The sequence below is a fragment of the Corylus avellana genome, chromosome 1, assembly GCF_965113065.1.
Source record: "Corylus avellana chromosome 1, dhCorAvel1.hap1.2, whole genome shotgun sequence".
Lineage (NCBI taxonomy): Eukaryota > Viridiplantae > Streptophyta > Magnoliopsida > Fagales > Betulaceae > Corylus > Corylus avellana.
In genome coordinates this window covers 34,825,105-34,844,580 of record NC_142490.1, presented here as the reverse complement: position 1 = coordinate 34,844,580, position 19,476 = coordinate 34,825,105, and the positions used below count along the sequence as shown (strand labels likewise).

Below are 19,476 nucleotides of genomic sequence, written 5' to 3'. Positions count from 1 at the left end.
CTCGCGATGCAACGTACGTAACTTCTCCTTCTCCCCACGGCCTGAGCGTAACTTGCTTCCAAGCGCAGTCAAAAACCGCTAGATGTTTTGCCAACCAATCCATTCCGAGAATAACGTCGTAAGTAACCATCGAGAGAACAACTAAGTTTGCGGGAAGTATCCTTCCACAGATGCTAACAGGGCATCCGCAAACTGCACGCTTACAAACTACAGTTTTCCCCATGAGGGTAGCTACAGCGAGACCAGGTTCCAAAGTTCGTACTACGAATCAAGACAATCTTACAAACATGATAGATACGAAAGAGTGAGTAGCCCCTATATTAAACAAAACTAAAGCCTCAAATCCTGTCACTACTTCCAATCCTCCTTCTGACTCTCCTGGAACAAGCGCTTAAACTCATGTTGGCGCCAAAAGCTTCTGGACGCTCCCCTTGTTCACACAGTCCTTGCTAAAGTGACCAAACTGGCCACACCGGTAGCAAGTCCTGGTTGCCATCCTACAATATCCCCAGTGAACCTTGTTGCACTTCTTGCATAATTCCGACATTAGACTCTTTTGCGGCGAAACTTGAGGGTTGCTGGAGGTACGTCCTTGTGACCTCTAGGGTGGAAAACTTCCCACCGCCAACCTCTTTGCTAGTCCAGCTCCTCCTGCCAAAGTACCAGGTCCTTGAGCCCTCCTCTTCTGATCCTCATGCTCCACTGTGTTCTCCTTCAGACTCTCTTCATAGATCGAAGCCAGATCCACTAGCTGGGAGAAATTGCAAACGTCGATGCAACTCATCATAATCCTAATACGAGAGTTCAGACCTCATTCGAACCTCTTCACCTCCTTCTTCTCATTCGGAATGAGATACATGCCGAATTGCGACAACTATAGAAACTTAGCAGCGTACTCCATTACCGACATCCCTCCCTGAACTAAGTCCAGAAACTTAGCCCTCTTCAGTGCGATCGAGCGCACCTATGGCTTAGTGCCTGATTCCAGCAATTGAAGTTTTGAATTTCCATCACTCCAAGGCTAAAATCTCTAGGCCGTTTGTGAGCTTTTATTTTTGTTTCTTTTAGTTCATGTTAGGTCGTCGTTCTTTATCATTGCCTTTAATCTCTTGCAACCCTGACATTGAACGCACTCTTAGACAACTTAGGTCCGAAGGGAACTCTAATTTGCTAAGAGAGCGTCCCACTAAGACCATGGCCGAAGACCACCCCGTGGCTTTGAGAGATCACTCTCTCCCTACAACGTACACTTCCCCCTCATGTCTCTAGCTGCCAGATACTTCCAAAACTTAATTTACAATAATACATGCATGCTTTTATATTGGCTAATGTTTGAGTATTCTCCAAGCAAAATACTTGGAGAAAAAGAAAATATAAAAATACAAAAATATCCCTAAACTTGTGGACAAATTAAAATACTTGTAGACAAAGAAATAATCTTCAACTATTATGCTTGATTCTTTCCATTCTTGTGCATATATTTACTCACAAAATGTTCTTCAAACATTATGAATGATCCTTGTCACTTCTGTCCTGATCTTTTTTATCATGATATTACAATGTCATTATTTCAGCATTTGACAACTCAGTTATTGATTCAGTATCTTCTCCTGCATAAAGTTGCCTTTCAGTGAATACAGGTTGCTTTGGTCGAGGCATATCAATAGTCTCACTTTTAAGCATTGAAATAACAATGGAGACAATTGGCCTATCTTTAGCAAATTCTTGCACACACAGCAATCCAACATGTATGCATCTCAAAATTTCCATTTCAAAGCATGGTTCACGTATCATCGGATCTATTAATGCTACAATGTTGTCTGCATTCCACATTTTCCATGCCTGTAGGAAACAGAAACATGAAAACAAGATTGAAAATCTTAGCATCAATACTAAAAACTCATACGAAACAAGCAATGTAAGTTCTAAAAAAATGAGGCAATGAGATAAGAGAAACAAACAAATCCTTGAAGACTCATGTTGTGCTCATCATAATAAAAGCTAGTGTTTCTTCTTCCACTAACTATTTCTAGTAACAACACTCCAAAGCTGAAGACATCTGATTTCTCTGAAAATTGCCCTTCCATTGCGTATTCTGGGGACATGTAGCCGCTGAATTTTAACAATAAAACATGTCAAAATCTCGTTATATCAATTATTCAGGTTGTTATATTAGTGCATTTGGCCAAACAAAAGTACTTACTACGTTCCAACGACCCTATTAGTATTGGCCTGATTTTCGTTACACCCAAAAATCCTAGCCGTACCAAAATCTGATATTTTTGGATTTAGCTCTTCATCCAACAAGATGTTACTTGCCTTTAGATCTCTATGAATTATCCTTAATCTAGAATCTCAATGAAGGTACAATAGACCTCGACCGATTGCCTCGATAATGTTGAAGCATCTTCTCCACTCTAGTTGTTTTGGTTTGATTGAATCTAAAGAAATTAATCAAACTAAATAAGAAAAAGAAACTGCACTCTAATTAAACTTGTAAGATGAAGAAAATGTCACTTTTGTAATAGAACTAAATTTGGTGAAGTCACATAAGAAGAAGTACGTATTTAGAGACTAAAATACAACAATCAAGAATATTATTCCCTTTTGTCTCTTGACATGGATAATTTTAGATTGTAATATTGAAAGATACTAACAAAGAGAATTAGCATGAACTAACCAAAGAGAAATGCATCCAAACTTTTGTTTGGCATGTATTCATAGATCAACATCTTTTCTTCCTCTTCAACACAGCAGCCAAGGAGTCTAACAAGATTCCGGTGTTGGAGTTTAGAGATCACCACCACCTCATTCATAAATTCTTCTAGCCCTTGTCCAGAGTCTTTTGAAAGTCTTTTTAACGCAATTTATTGTCCATCTGATAGTTTTCCCTACAAACAAACAACAACCAATCGCCTATATATTCAAATTGTTAGGCAATAATAATCCTCTACAAGAGTAACCATTACCTTGTATACGGGACCAAATCCACCCTGCCCACGCTTATTTGATTCATGGAAGTTGTTTGTTGCACTTTCCAGTATCTGAAGACTGAATAATGGTAGCTCTTGGAGTTTAACTTGGTTCCCATTGAACACTAACTTCTCCTTCATTTTCTTTTTCCTTGCTGGGTGTTTATACAATTGTAGTTAGTAATTATCTCTATATATGTAGAAATGTCCTACCATTTCTTAGAGCATGTTTGGGATTGTGTTCGAGAAATAGAAGTTTTAAGTCTAAAAGTGTGTTTTGGCCATTTTTGAGCTTTTTGGACCCTTTAAAGCGCTTTCAATTTTTTTTTACCAAATGAGTACTTTTTTCTTTAAACGAACTTTTTGAGTGTTAAACGCATTTTTAGACTCCTCAAATGTATACCCAAACAGGCACTTAATCCATTGATCAGCTAACATGAATAATGTGCATATTACCTTTTCGTTTAGCCATCCAACACCACAATAAGCAAGTGCAGATTCCAGTCAACATTACTCCTATGATCACTGTGACTGTGATAATTACTTTCTCATTTCCCTCTTTATCTGTAAAAATCAGAGAAAACATGAAACTAATTCATCCAAAGTCCGAATAGATGGGGTTGGGTTGAAATACAATTTCATGCATTTTTGGAACATAAAGTAGCAAAACAACTGCAGCAACTGTAGATGATTCGATGCATAAGACCATAAATTTCGACAGAAAACAAAAATAACCCACCAAGTTCTTAATAGGCCAAACGAACATAAAAATCAACTCCATCAGTCGACGATTTCTGTACATCGATTAAGGTTGTTTGAGCAGTTTTTCGAATGATGACGTAGGAAAGGGTCTTGTGTAATACTTGATAACCGAAGGTTAAACTAAGTATGAAAGACAAAGAAAAGGGATCAAAGCTGCCGGTGTTGTCCGGCCAGAGAAAGCTCCGATGCCTAAGTTAGTCACAGTGTTTAAGAGAAAAATCAACTTGACAACTATGGATCAGAGAAAAGATAAGCAAAGTATTCAGTTTTGGAGGGTAAAAAGAAGTTACCGAAATAGTGAAAGGGGACCCCCCTTTTATAGACATCGGATTGTACCTGTTCATCTAACACTGTGGACGTTTACCGAGAGTCTATGTGTCAACAATATATTGGGGAACATCAAATACGATATTAATTTAGATATGTTTACTATTTCTTGAGGGTAACACTCGGAAACTGCCTCAGGCTCGGCTAACCGAGCCTAATAACCGAGTGTTGTTAATATAACTTATACAAACCTAAGTTTGCCGAACATGAGTTTATTTTGAACAGTAAAAATGACCGAGTGTTAGGAATGGATTGGCAAGTTCGCGCTAGGCCCAACCTAGCCAAAATATGACCCAACAGTTACCCCCCAATTTCCTTTTCTAACAGAATAAGGAAATTACATGTAGAAAACCGAGTGTAGGTCAGTTGTCTATAAGCTCGGTTTTGACTTTTGGCAAAATGATGCGAATTAGCTTTTTGAAATTCAAACTTTGAATTGTTGAATTTCAAAAGATAAAAACTGAAGCGTTTGGGATGCTTACCTCTGCCTTTTCACGAGCCACATGTCAGATTTCTGGTGGTTTTACGCCTTTTGTAGTAGCCACGCGTCAACTTCTGCACCGAGAGAGAAATGAAGAGACGTCGCTTCGCTGAACCCTAGTCCCTAGGGTTCTTTTAATGCACCGGTTTGGTTTCTTCGAAAAAAGTCTTTAAAAGGCCTCCTTCTTCTTCGTTTAAACCCCACTGTTCTATCTTGCAGAAGCCGCTGTTGCTCTTTCGGAGTTCTATCAATCTTCTTCTTTCTTCTCAACTTGGTATTTTCTTCATTCAAGCCTCTCTTGATTTCGTCCTTCCTCTATTTGAATGTTCAGTCAAGCACTTCTGTTTGAGCGTTGCCTACACATATTCCAACAGGGACTTACTTCCATCTTTCATTTCATATTCCTCTACTGTCGATACCTGATGAGTCTTAGGGTTGAAGACGTTCCCAAGGAACTTGGCGAATCACACCCGGTTACTTGGAAATCAAAGTTAACCGAACTTGATGAGCCGAAAATCCGCGAAGACTGGCAAATCCCAGACTCGGTTCAACTGCGCTTCGACACCGACCGTGTTGGAGCGATAGTGGATGCTAACAGCAATGAAATTTGTGTATACTTGGAGATGTTCCGAGCAGGGCTGAGACTTCCTTTTCCGAGGGTAGTTCGGGAGCTGTTGAGTTACATTCGGATAGCTCCCCACCAACTAGCGCCGAATGGCTGGAGGTTATTCTTTGCCAGCATGATCACTTGGCCGAGCATCCTCGGGGTAGACTACCCTCTTATAGTGACGGAATTTCTAAAAATTCATCAACTTACTAAATGCCCCAAAACCAGGTACCTGTTCACCTTCCAAACCCGAAAGAAATATAAGCTTCTCACTTTTCGATCTACTTATCTGAGTAACAAAGGATGGAAAGACGAATTTTTCTTCATCCGAGGTGACTGGGAATTTGCAACCTCGGAAGTAATAAGGGATCCGAGTGTCCCTCGGGAAATTACTGCTCCGTCGAATCGAGGTATGAACCGAGCTTAGTTTTTACTTATTTTCATCTCTTTTTTTTTTTAGCGAAACTAATCTTAAACATGCTTCCAGGTCAACAGGAACCAAATCTGACCATCAGTGAAGACCGGCATGTGAAGGATGTGATTCGGCATGTCGAGCTCAATCCATTAAAAATGGATTATGACGCTGTTATGACCAAGGAGAATAAGGCACGGTATCTATGGACCCCGGCACCTGCAAGGCTGATAGAAGCTGTAGAAGCTATTCCGCCGAGAGTTCCAGTGACCAAGGCGCCGAGAAGGCCGACTGCTAAGGCTGCCGAGTCTTCCAAAGGGAAGGGAAGAGGAAAGTTGAAGATGTTCCTCTGAAGAAACCCTCGGCGAGGCCGCCAGTTAGTGCAAGAGTCTAGCTAACGATTGCTGATGAGCCTGAGGGTCCCAAAATCCCCTCTCCAAAGAAGAGCAAGAAACGAGTAAAGACCACTGCAGGGAAGAATAAAAAGAAAATTAGGGCTGCCGAGGATAGCTCGCAGACAGCTGGGCTCATTGCTGATCCCGCATCGGAAGGGGTAATAGCACACTCGGTCGATGTACATGAAGAAATGGGAAACGGAGGCGCCAACGATCCGAGTGCCCCTGAGCCTGAAGTAACTGCTCCCCACATCAGGGCATACTCCAATGTCCTTGGCAGGGTCAGGGAGTTCTTGAATAGGCAGAATAAGTTGGCTCAGGATGCCCTTTTTGCAGAGCGAACTCCCCCACCTTCTTCTTATACAATGGTTAGAGCTGAAGTTGCCACTTTTGAAGCTCTAGAAGCAACTCCATCCTCGGCTATCCCTCCTTCTTCTACTCCTGCCGAGTTTGTACAGATAAGCTCTTCTGATTCTGAGGAAGAGGATCCAGTAGCTACTAATCGGATTCTTGAAGAAGTGGTCACACAGATGGCTCTAGAACGACCACTTGATGCGATTTGCCCTGATCTGGCTGAGGCTGGAGGCACATCCATGTACCTTGAATATGTGCATGCCGAGTCTGTAGATGATGGAGCCCAAGATGTCGATGAGGTTGCAACTGCCGAACCTTCGATTGCTGAACCTGATAGTGGTGCGCAAATGGCTTCAGAGCCTATGGTCACCGAGCACGGAGTTGCTGAAGAAGAGGTTGGCTTCAAGTTTCCAATTGATGAAGAATCATCACATCTTGGAGAGTCATCCCAACCTGAAAAAAATGAATCACTGAGTGCGGCCCTAGAAAGTCCCTCTAAGCCACCAACGAACTTTTTTATGGAGAACCTTGCCGGGTCTTCGAGGATGACTGATTCCTCTGCCGAGCGCACACCTGACCCCATCTTCTGGACTTTCGGGGAACCCCTTTCTCGGTTAGGGGATAGGTGGCTTGAGAATCCCTTTGCTCTTTTGGCCAGTGCAATCCCAGCCAATAATCCAGTGGAAGTCAGCACCCAAGTCCCGAAGGAAGTGATGGAACATATGTTGTACCATCAGCTCGAGGTAAATATATTCCCACTCACTCGATTTCTGATTGTAATATTTGTTCTAAAACGTTTTTCATTTGCAGGGGTCAATGAATAGCTTGAACTACTACCTTCATTTCAGAAGGTCTGCTGAGATTATGGCTCGGGAAGCCGAGGATGTCAAAATGAAGCTTGAGGAAGCTGAAGCTGAGATAAAGTGGTTAGAATCTCAAGGTGCCGAAGCTATTTCTCGATCTCAGGAGTTGGAATCTGAATTGGCTGTCGGGAGGATAAAATACGAGAGTTTACTGGCTGACTTCTCGACCCTTGAGGAGGGAGCAACTCGGCTCAAGACATTGACGAAATCTCGGCATTGGAGCCTGAAAGTACCAAAAAGAAGCTTGAAGTTGCCGAGGCTGAGCTAAACCGAGTTCAAGAGATGTCTGCTCAGCAACGGAACGAGCTCCTCCTTGCTAAACAGCAAATTCAAGATCTGGAGGCTCGGTGCTCTCAAAATCTTTCCCGAATTCGAAAAGAAGGAATCCAGGGGATTGCTGAGAGAGCCAGGAATAGACAGTTGCTTATCGATAATTCAGCCCTGGCCGATAAGGTGGCTTCCTATAAAGAAAAGCATGCTGAGGCCGAACTTCAATGTAGAGCCGCTGAGTCTCGAACTAATCAAGTTTCTGAAGAGCTAGAAGCAGCTCAGAGATACTCGGCCATTCAGTGTACTAGAGCCAAAGTGGCTGAGGGAAAACTGAAAGTGATTGAAGAGCAGCTTCTGGCCTCAGAGAAAAGACAAAAGTCGGCAAAGAAGAAAGCGAAAGCTGCAGTCAAGAGGGCTGAGGGTTTTAAAGGGAAATTCCTACGAGCTAAGGAGCAAGTCTTCAGATATAAGGACAAAGCTCGGAATTTTTACAAACAGCTCTCCTTCGCCTCCTGGGCCCGAGACTATGGTTGGGGCATAGGTTTCATCTTAGGTTTCGAAACTTTTCGCAGCTGGTCGAAGAATCCTCCCGAGGGTGTCGACCTTAACACCATCAAACCTGAAGATGTTCCTCCCACTGCAGAAGCTATTTCAAAAATTGCCATCATCGGCCAGGAGCAGATGCCTGATTGTAAAGGTATCACCATATTCGGCTTTGACCCATTCGCTCGGCGTCTGATTGGAGAATCTTCTGTTGCGGCTGAACGTTCTGAGGCTGGAAAATCTTCATCTGTAGACTCGGAACAATCAATAACTGTATCTGATGAAGAATGGGACCATGCTTCTTTTTGATTTCCTAAGTGTAAATACCGAGAGAACACCTCTCTCTTGTATCTAATTATCCAAGCTTGTAAATGAAAGAAATTTGTTTTTGTTCTGAGTCTTTCCTATGAACTACTATCAATTTTACACATTAATATCGATTCTTCATACTGAGAAAGCTTTAGTAATTTCATAATTTCATGTTATATATACCCCCCCGATTCCCATAAGTTATGAATGTAATTTATACTGATGGGAATCTTAATGAGGTGTAAAAATTTGAACCGTGTGTAAATTTGATTCGTACTAATATCGCAGTGTGCTGCATGTTTGACCTAGAATGCGTTGCTTGTGAGTGAATCACGTTCAACCATGATATTTATATATTTTGCTTGAGGAAAGTGCTTGATATGAAGGCTTAATGCTCGGTGGGTGCCGTAGTTGTTGGGATGTTTGTAAACTTCATCATCGGGAAAGTGCCTTAGTGATGTTTAGCTGAAATAAGTTCGGGAACTTCTCCGGCTATATTTCTCCGAAGTAGAACCTTTGAGTAAAGGTTAAGTTTGGAAAGCGCTTCGTTCAGCTATATTTCCGAACTCTTCCTTAGTGATGTATCGCCGAGTTACGCTCGGGAAATTCTCAAGCTATATTTCGCCGAAAGGGAACCTTTGAGTAAAGGTTAAGTTTGGAAAGCGCCTTGTTTAGCTATATTTCCAAACTTTTCCTCGGGAAAACGCCTTAGCAATATTTCACCGAACTTGGTTCGGGAAACTCTCTTGCTATATTTCGCCGAAGGGTTGGAAAGTGTTATAAATACTTTTCCAAAAGGTGACTCTCGGAAAAGCACGTAGCTATATTTTCCGAGTGTAGCATAAAGAGTCTTGTTGGCTGCTGAGCTCGGCATGCATTGCATGCTCGGACGTTCTTCTTCCTCTGGAAAGCGGCGTAGCGATTTTTGACCGAGCGAAACTCGGTAAATTCTCCGGCTATGTTTCACCGAGGTAGAACCTTTTTTAGAGAAAGGTTTACGTTTGTTTAGTGAAAGTGCCTTAGTAAGAGCATATCGAGTGATGCTCAAGAATTCTATGGCCATTTTTCACTGAAGGTTTTCAAAAAGTGTTTATAAGCATCTTTCTAAAGATTTCTGCATGATTATAACCTCAGAGGATCTTTCATTAATATGCATCTATTTAAACATAAAAAGAATACAACAAAAGTGATGCTCTGAGAATTATAATTCTATACAAAATACTTCTTAAGATGTTCAGCATTCCATGGTCGTTGGAGTTGTTTTCCTTCAGGGTTTGTAAGATGGTAAGCTCCCGCTTTGCCACATTTGATCACCTAGTATGGTCCTTCCCAATTTGGTGCGAGTTTTCCCTCGGTTGCATCTTTGGTTGCCAGAGTGACTTTGTTCAAAACCAAATCTCCAACTTGGAAGCTACGATGCTTTACCCATCGGTTGAAATACCGAGCTACTCTCTGCTGGTATGCAGCCATTGTGACTTGAGCCTGATCTTGTTTTTCTTGTAGTAAGTCCAAATGTAACTTTAGACCCTCGCCGTTGAAATTGGGGTTGAATATATCCACTCGAAAACTCCCTGATCCGATCTCGGCAAGGATGACAGCCTCGATTCCGTAGGCTAAGGCGAAAGGAGTTTCTTCAGTCGGAGTCCTTCTGGTTGTGCGGTATGCCCATAGAACTTCGGGAAGATTTTCTGCCCATCCCCCTTTGTGCTGATCGAGCTTCTTCTTCAGAATCTTGAATATGGTTTTGTTAGTCGCTTCTACTTGTCCATTTGCTTGAGGATGTCCCGGGGATGAAAAGTATTGCCGAACATGAAGTCCGAAACACCAATCTCAAAAGGACTCACAGTCAAACTGTTTTCCATTGTCCATAACAAAGGCATGAGGAATCCCATAACGACAAATGACACTTTTCCAAAGAAATTTCTCGATGTTCTTTGCAATAATATTCACCAGAGCTTCGGCCTTTGCCCACTTGGTGAAATAATCAACAGCGACTACAACGAACCGAACTCCCCCTTTGCTTGTAGGTAATGGCCCTACTAAATCCACCCCCCATTGTGAAAATGGACATGGCGAGGAAACCGAGCTAAGTTCTTCAGGAGGTTGCTTGATAACGTTGGCAAAGCGCTGACAACTGTCATAAGTTTTTACCATGTTTATGGAGTCCTGGTTCATACTCGGCGAAAAGAACCCTGCTCTTACCGTTTTATGTGCTAAAATGCGGGCTCCCGAGTGACTGCCACAGATTCCTTCATGAATCTCCCGAAGGATATAATCACCCTCTTCTTTAGAAACACATTTAAGAAGAGGTAACATAAAACATCGTTTAAAAAGAGCCCCATTGACCTGTGCGAACCGAGCCGCCTTTCTCTTTAACTGCACCGCCTTCCTCTTATCTCCTGGCAGAATTCCTTTTTCGAGGTAACTAACAATTTCTTCAGCCCAAGCAGGCATGACTTCGATAGTTAAAAATAAAAACCTTCTCAACGATGGAAGTTGTTGCTGAATTTGTACTATCTGGTCGGCCTCCCCTACTTCACACTCGGTTGAAGAGCCTAAACGGGCTAGATGGTCTGCCTTCTCATTCTCTTCTCTTGGGATTTTAACAATGCAAAACTTTTTGAAAGATTTTTGCATACCTTGAATTTTGGATAAGTAGAGCTTCATCTTGCTGCCCTTAGCCTCAAACTCGCCGCGAATGTGGCCGACAATAACTTGAGAATCACTCCGCACCTCTTCAAACTCTGCCTCCAGCTCTTGGGATAAACCGAGTCCAGCTATTACAGTTTCATACTCGACTTCATTGTTAGTAGTTTCAAATTCTAATCTTAATGAACTCTTCAACTCTCTTCCATCCGGTGTGATCATCACGACCCCAGCTCCGCCGTTTCTTTTGGTAGATGAACCATCCACATAAATTACCCATGTTCTCTCTTTTGGCCAATCCTCCTGGTCTTGGATGTTGGTGAATTCCGCCACAAAGTCCGCTAGAGCTTGACCTTTAATAGCATTGCGTGAAACAAAGTGAATGTCGAATTCACTAATCTCAATCGCCCAGTTGACTAACCGACCAGACAAGTCCAACTTCCGAAGTACTTTCTTCAATGGATACTCGGTCAGGACATTAATTGTATGAGCTTGGAAGTATGGTCGGAGCTTCCTGGAAGCAATTACCAAGGTGAAAGCAAGTTTCTCCATTTGTACATATCTCTCCTCGGCGCCATGCAACGCTCGGCTGACGAAGTAAACTGGCTTCTGAACCCCTTCTTCTTCGCGAATCAAAGCCGCACTGACCGCTGTTGGCGATACGGCTAAGTATAAATATAATACTTCTCCAGGAACAGCTCGGCTGAGAAAAGGTGGACTGACCAGGTACCCCTTAAGTTGCTCGAATGCTTGTTCACATTCTTCAGACCATTCGAAAGCCTTGCGTAAAATCTTAAAAAACGGGAGACACTTATCTGTAGACCGAGAGATGAACCTGTTCAAAGCTGAGATTCTCCCTGTCAATTGCTGAACTTGCTTTACATTTTTTGGAGATTGCATATCCAACACCGCCTGGATCTTCTCTGGATTGGCTTCAATTCCTCGGCTAGACACCATATAACCGAGGAACTTCCTAGATGAAACTCCAAATGCACATTTCGTAGGATTAAGCTTCATCTTGAAACGCTTCAATATCCTAAATGCCTCCTGCAAATCTGTCACATGATCTATCTGTAGCTTGCTTTTGACCAGCATGTCATCAACATAAACCTCCATGTTCTTCCCGATTTGCTCTTGAAACATCTTGTTTACCAGTCTCTGGTAAGTTGCACCGGCCTTTTTTAAACCGAATGGAATAACTTTATAACAGTTTAAGCCTCGGTCGGTGATGAAGGCTATTTTTTCTTGATCAGATGGATGCATGAGAAGGCATCCATGAAGCTCAGCAACTCATATCCTGCTGTTGCATCAACCAAAGAGCTGATATGGGGTAATGGAAAACTATCCTTTGGGCAAGCTTTGTTAAGATCGGTAAAATCTACGCACATCCTCCACTTCCCAGAAGACTTCTTAACCATCACTACATTGGACAACCAATCAGGGTAATGCGTTTCTTCAATAAACTGGGCTTTCAGAAGTTTGTCGACCTCCTCAACAATTGCCATGTTTCTGTCGGGAGCAAATTTCCTTCGCTTTTGCTTTACTGGTTTAATTTCTAGATTAATGTTCAAATGATGAACAATATCCTTGGGATCAATCCCTGGCATGTCTTCAGGAGGCCATGCAAAAACTTCGAGGTTTTGCTGGAGAAACCGAACAAGGACCTCTTTAACCCTAGAAATTAGTTGAGAACCGATTTTGACAACTTTTCCCTCAACTATAGGTACATCAATTAATAACTCAGCTGGCTCCTTTCTCAACTGCATCTTTCGCTCATCACCCAGATTACCGATCATCAAAAGTGCTAACTTTGGGCATTTCTTCAAAGACGTATGGTAACACCTTTTGGCAACAACTTGGTCTCCCTTAACTTCGCCGACTCCCTCAATGGTTGGGAACTTCACTTTCAAGTGGTAGGTAGAAGTAACTGCTCTCAATTGATTCAAAGCTGGACGACCGATGATCATGTTATAAGCTGATGGTCGGTCGATGACCAAAAAGTGTACCATGATAGTGGATTGCCTGGGAGCGGTCCCTGCTGTAACTGGAAGAGTAATCAACCCAATGGGTTGGACACGCTCACCTGCAAATCCTATCAATGGTGACAGGAAGGGTTTCAACTTCTCTTGGCCAATGCCCAATTGTTAAACAACTATCCAATAAACAATATCAGCTGAGCTTCCATTGTCTATCAACACTTGGTGAACGGCATGGTTAGCCACTGTTAGAGTTATCTCCAATGCATCATCATGTGGCATCGAGACTTCTTTCGCATCTTTCTCCGAAAATGTTAGAATACTCGGTTCTTGTTTCTAGATTTTGGAGGGTTTTTCAAACACTAGGATTTCTTCCATTCTTGCCTGCTTGGCATAAGCCTCTCTCGCCGAGCTTGATTTTCCTCCACTAGCATGGCCTCCCGAGATGGTGCGAATCTCGCTAATTATTGCTTGGTTTTGAGGACTCTGCTGTTGATTCTACAAAACCCTCGGTTCATCACGCCTCTGCCTCTGATTGCGTGATCGATCATTGTTCTGTCCCGAATGCTGACCCTGACCATCCTGGGTGCTCTTCCCTTTGCCATTTTCCTCAGCTAAGAAATTCAGCAACTTTCCATTCCTCAGAAATTTTTCAATCTCGAACCGAAGTCTGATACAATCCTCGATTTGATGCCCATGATCATTATGATACTCACAAAACTTCTGTGTATTGCGGTTCTGGGGAAGAGACTTCTTCCTTCCTGGCCATCAGAAGCTTGGATCCTTTCTAACTTCCATGAACACTTTATAAACAGTTGTATTCAGGGGTGTCCACCCCACAAATTGTTGATGCTGATTTGGCCAAGGCTGTAGATCAACCTTCTTTTCCAGAATCTTAGGATTTTGGCGGTCCTTCTTTTTCTTCTCGACAAAAACCCTCGGTTTCGTCATAACTGGCTCAGCAGCAGGTTTATTCTCGGCAGCTTTAGATTTCAAGAACATTGAGATAGTCTCTTCCTGGTTAATGAACTCCTCGGCTTTGCTGTTGAATTGTCACAAAGTTCCTGTTTTTGGCCTTTTGGACAATTCGGCCATCAGAGGCCCTTCAGTCTGTATACCGTGCATCAATGCTGAGAGAATGGTTTGCTCGCCAGTACTTTCTACTCTCAATTTCTCCTGATTGAACCGTAGCAGATAATCCTTCAAGGACTCGTTCTTTCCTTGCACCAGGGATAATAGATATGCTGGATTCTTCTTTCTTCTTCGAACGGCAAGAAATTGTCCTAAGAATTGCTGCCCAAGATAATCAAAATTATCAACAGATTTAGGACTTAGACTCCCAAACCATTCTTTGGCAACTCCCCTTTAAGTTAACGAGAAGGCTCGGCAAGCGATTTCGTCAGGAGTTTCATGAAGGATGATGTGAGCTCGGAAGCTTTCCATATGGTCGGAAGGATCTCCACTCCCGTTATCTTCGCCAATTCGAGGAACCTTAAAACTACTAGGCATTAGAAACCTCATCACCCTATCAGTAAAAGGTAAATTGGTGTGTTGCATGAGATCCTTAGTGGCGGACCAATTTTCCCCATTTTTGATTAAGAAAGCCATCTTTTCAAACTTCTCCTGGAGATCTTTAACATCTTTATGCACGGCAGCCTCCACAGGCTTGTCAAAATGTGACCGAGCATGACGAGAATGGCTACACTGGGAATGACTATGGTGAGTTTTGGCTTGACTGGACTCGCCATGGTGTGACTTACCACCAAGCTGTGAACTTTTGGCGTGCTTTGGGTGAGTGTTTGCTTTGGTCTGAACAGTATAAGGATTTCCTCTTATTGAACTTCCAGCGTCTTGTTGGGTTGATTGATGCTGAGCTGATGTTGGTGGATCCCTAAAGGACTCCTCTCGTCTTCTCTTCTGTGCCGAATCTTCTCTAGGAGGCAGCCTAGAGAAGATCTCTTCATTCTGCTTTCTCATAGCCTCCACAGATTCGGCTATTCGCTTCATGAAATCTACCATGATGGCTGTTTGGGGATTTGGATCGTGTGAGGTTCCGGGTACATCCGGTTGGATGATTGGGATAAGATGTGGAGATGTGCTGGGGTGTGGGGGTGTGTTCACCATATCGGAATATATGAGATTAGTAAGAACTGATAAAAATCGTTCCCACAGACGGCGCCAAACTATTTGAGCAGTTTTGCGAATGATAACGTAGGAAAGGGTCTTGTGTAATACTTGATAACCGAAGGTTAAACTAAGTATGAAAGACAAAGAAGAGGGATCAAAGCTGCCGGCGTTGTCCGACCAGAGAAAGCTCCGATGCCTAAGTTAGTCACAGTGTTTAAGAGAAAAATGAACTTGGAAACTATGGATCAGAGAAAAGATAAGCAAAGTATTCAGTTTTGGAGGGTAAAAAGAAGTTACCGAAATAGTGAAAGGGGACCTCCCTTTTATAGACGTCGGATTGTACCTGTTCATCTAACACTACTGTGGACTTTTACCGAGAGTCTACGTGTCAACAATATATTGGGGAACATCAAATAGGATATTTATTCAGATATGTTTACTATTTCCTGAGGGTAACACTCGGTACCTGCCACAGGCTCGACTAACCGAGCCTGATAACCGAGTGTTGTTAATATAACTTATACAAGCCTAAGTTTGCCGAACATGAGTTTATTTTGAACAGTAAAAATGACCGAGTGTTAGGAATGGGTTGGCAAGTTCGCGATGGGCCCAACCTAGCCGAAATATGACCCAACAAAGGTTCTTGTCCATGTCATACAACCAATTCCAGCATCATATGCGTAAGCCATACAAGAACAATTCTGCAAGCAATTGTTCCTACATTGTTCATCAACGTCAGCTGACCAATCTGCCAAGTCTGCCACTTTCATCGTCGTCAGCTTCAAAAATCCATCTATTTTGCCATTCTTCACCCTCTCACACTGCAAGGGTGTCCTCCTCACACACCGACGACTCCAATTTCCTCTATTCCATTCTTGTGTATTCTTTGGCTCAAACCCCCATAAACAGTTGCAAATTGGTGAATCTTATGGATTACAGCTTCCAAATGCCCCACACTTGCCAAAAACATCGCACTCTGTCTCCAAAGCTGACCACACGACCTCCCAATTCTCCCCATTGGCGGAATATTTCTCCTGTAGATTTCCTTGCGCATTCAAGACAAAATTTGTTGGAAAAGTCTCCCCCGTAAAGGAAAAAGATAAATAGAATGTTCCTTCTTTGTCATCTACAACACTAAATCCATCAAGAAATACAGAGGTCATGTTCTGTACTCCAATAAAGATCCGGCTGTTCCATGGACCACTCGACCAATATAGGCTACCGTCATTCCAAATGAATACTTCTGGAAGATTACGAACAACAATGCCGGCAGAGAACTTTCCAATTGATGGATCGGAAGGACTTTTCCATGATGTCAACTGCACTTTCTTCCCTGTTCTAATATTAGTACTAATTTTCATCTTTTGCAAACATGTGTCAAAAGGATTTTGGAAACTCTCCCATATGATTGACCCTGTAGAGTTTCCTTGCAACACAAGGTTTCCAGAATCTAGAAGCTGGGCAGTCGAATTGGGAACAGTATTTGTTGAATTTGATGACCAAAAAACTCTGTTTTGTCCATCTAATACTACCAAATTGCCGTCATCTGATATGCTGAGAATCCCAGAGGAAGTGATGTTGAGGGGTTTGTTTCTGTTGGCAACCCATATGACAGTGGACACAGACATGTCAGCATGCCATATCCCAACATAGCGATAGGTAGAATTTGCAGGGCTGAAAAATCCCAGTTTGAAGTGCCTGCCATTGGAGGTTATGGTTTCAGGGTCGTTGAGTAATTGGGAGGCTGTGATGGTGTCTGTGGCAGAGACAAACGCTAAACAAATGCAAGATAGCAAGACAAGAAGAGCTGACAACTTGGTATTTGGAACAAGTTCCATAGGTTGTTCTACACTTTCTGGTTGCATTATTGACTCATTGCTTCTCCTCGATCCACTTGAAGAGTAGTTTGCTGTTATTGTTTGGTTGACTAGGAATTTTCATAGTAATAAGTTGTCAGTAAACATTATTGAAATAATGTGTGTCATTGTTTATTGTATTTGGTGGGAGAGGAAAAATATATTATATCACCGCCTACAGTTAGTCAACTACAGATAGCATCTCAACATGATTTTCATCGTGATTCTCCGTGCTAGACAAAAATACTCTTACAAATTCGAAGAAAAAAAAAAACAACGAAAAGAAAAATGGAACATGGAGTGGCCAAACCATCCCTGTTAGAAAATTAATTAATATACACAGCGGAATGAAACAGTACCTTATTTGCACTGCAATCAAATTCTCCAATGAATTTCTTCCTTTTCCCAGTGATGGAATACACTACCAGAAATTACTGGAGTAATATTCACAAAATCCACAGTCTAAGAGCACCAATGAAAATATGTTGAAAGAGAGAGTTGATTTCTGTTTTTCTATTTTCATACGTACGTCTCTCAAACTATTCTTTTGGAGAGTATTTATACTATCACTCATTTAAATGAAGATAGCAGTTTTTTCTTTTTAGAATAACTAACCATGTCAGTTTCCTACTTACAAGCCAAGTGTTGTATCACTTGGCTTTGTACACGTAGAGGCGTGCCTTTTGTGGACGCCTTATCATTATTTTCAACATCTCCCACTCGCACACAATGGGCACGACCCAGTCATGCATCTCTCAATGTATTTTTCATTATTCATACTTGCAAATAGACTGTGCGACCACCGAGTACACCTGCATAAGAAGGTTGGGAGCACTATACCAAATCTTTATCAAAAAGACCAGCATAGCAACATCCCTAAAAAATGTCTCGTTATGCCCTAGACCCATTCGAACACATCAGATCAAACATCTCTAATCCCTCTTGAGTTAACTCAGAACAATGTTTGACCTACCCATAAAATACCATGATGTATTCACAATTATGTCGCTATTATCATATAGCGCCTTAACCTGTCGACAGTGAATACACTCAGAAATGTGTTATCGAATAGTCTTCCCTTCGCACTCATGCCACTCAACTTTGGTCCAATCGCTTTCCCAGTTATGTCCCTTTAGACTGCATCAATCATAGCCATAGGCAACATACTAGAGCAGCAGACATAAAGACCTCTGTCTTATGACATAGTCAAAAAAGTCAACAAGGGCACAAAATATATATAGTCATGGAAAAATGACTTGTGGAACTCACATGGTGAGGAAATAGGGATTGATTCACTCACCTTCTCAATTTGGTCGCATGAGCACATGTAGTATGAAATACATGTTACAGTTAAGTTCTCTTAAAAAAAATGTATGTCTAAACTCAATAAACTGTACAGATCTTAGTCTAGTCGCTACACAAGCGCCTAACCCGAGCCCTTCATTTGCTCACCATCTTAGGCGCCAAATTAAGGTCTCACATCCGGCTAATCATAGGTTACATGAATTGTGGGTTATTCATGCATGGTCTAAACAACACTATAGACCTCATCTTAGCACCAACTAAGGCAACATTTGTTTGTGTCAACTACCTTTACTTGCTACACAAGTATCAAAGGGCACAATGTCTCATCTCAACTCGCTACCCAAGCGCCGAGGCGATTGCTCATGTGAGTGAGCCAATCTAACCCTATTGACATACCTTTCATACCATGGAACCAATCATTTGGTAAGTGTGTGTATTAAACAATATGCCATATGATAATTCAAAAAACAAATAATGAATAACATCATATGCATTAATAAGTAAATATCCCAAAAGAGTATAACAATCGTCAACTGAATAACAAATGATTACATTCTACGCAATCCCAAACTCCTAACATGAGTCTGAAAAGCATCTCTAGCGATAGGCTTTGTCAAGGGATCTACAATCATTTGACCAGTAGAAATGTGTTTCAGGACCACCTCTTTTTGCACAACCATGTCTCTAATGTAGTGATATCTTATGTCGATGTGTTTGGTTTTCCAATGATACTTAGGGTCCTTAGCATAAGCAAGAGCTGCTGTACTATCATAATGAATTGTCACAGGATTTGAAGCATCCGCGACAATCTAAAGATGCTTAAGGAATCTCCTTAACCAAACAGCTTCTTGAACCGCTGCAGAACAAGCTACATACTCGGCCTCCATAGTCGATAACGCTATGCAGGGTTGTTTCTTGCTACTCCAAGTAATGGCACCATTATTAAGCAAGAAAGCATATCCAGATGTCGATTTGCGCTCGTCTAGGTCACTACCCCAGTCAGCGTCACTATATCCGACAAGACGCAAATTCGAACCCTGATAGCAAAGTACATAATCTGCGGTTCCTTTGAGATATCTTAATATCCGCTTGACTGCTTTCCAATGGATCTGTCCGGGGTTAGACTGGAATCTACTAACCAGGCCAACTGCATAGCATATGTCTGGCCGAGTACACATCATAGCATACATCAGGCTACCTATGGCATTAGCATAAGGAACACGGGTCATCTTTTCTTTCTCATCTTGAGTCTTAGGACACATCTCTTGGCA

At 42.1% G+C, this 19,476-nt stretch overlaps 2 pseudogenes; both read right to left on the bottom strand.

The window, feature by feature from the left end:
• Window positions 1-1,554: 1,554 nt before the first annotated feature.
• On the bottom strand, window positions 1,555-2,087 carry LOC148589743 (G-type lectin S-receptor-like serine/threonine-protein kinase SD1-13 pseudogene; annotated as a pseudogene).
• A 115-nt stretch (window positions 2,088-2,202) lies between these two features.
• Window positions 2,203-16,891, bottom strand: LOC132169644 (G-type lectin S-receptor-like serine/threonine-protein kinase At1g11300; annotated as a pseudogene).
• Window positions 16,892-19,476: the final 2,585 nt, after the last annotated feature.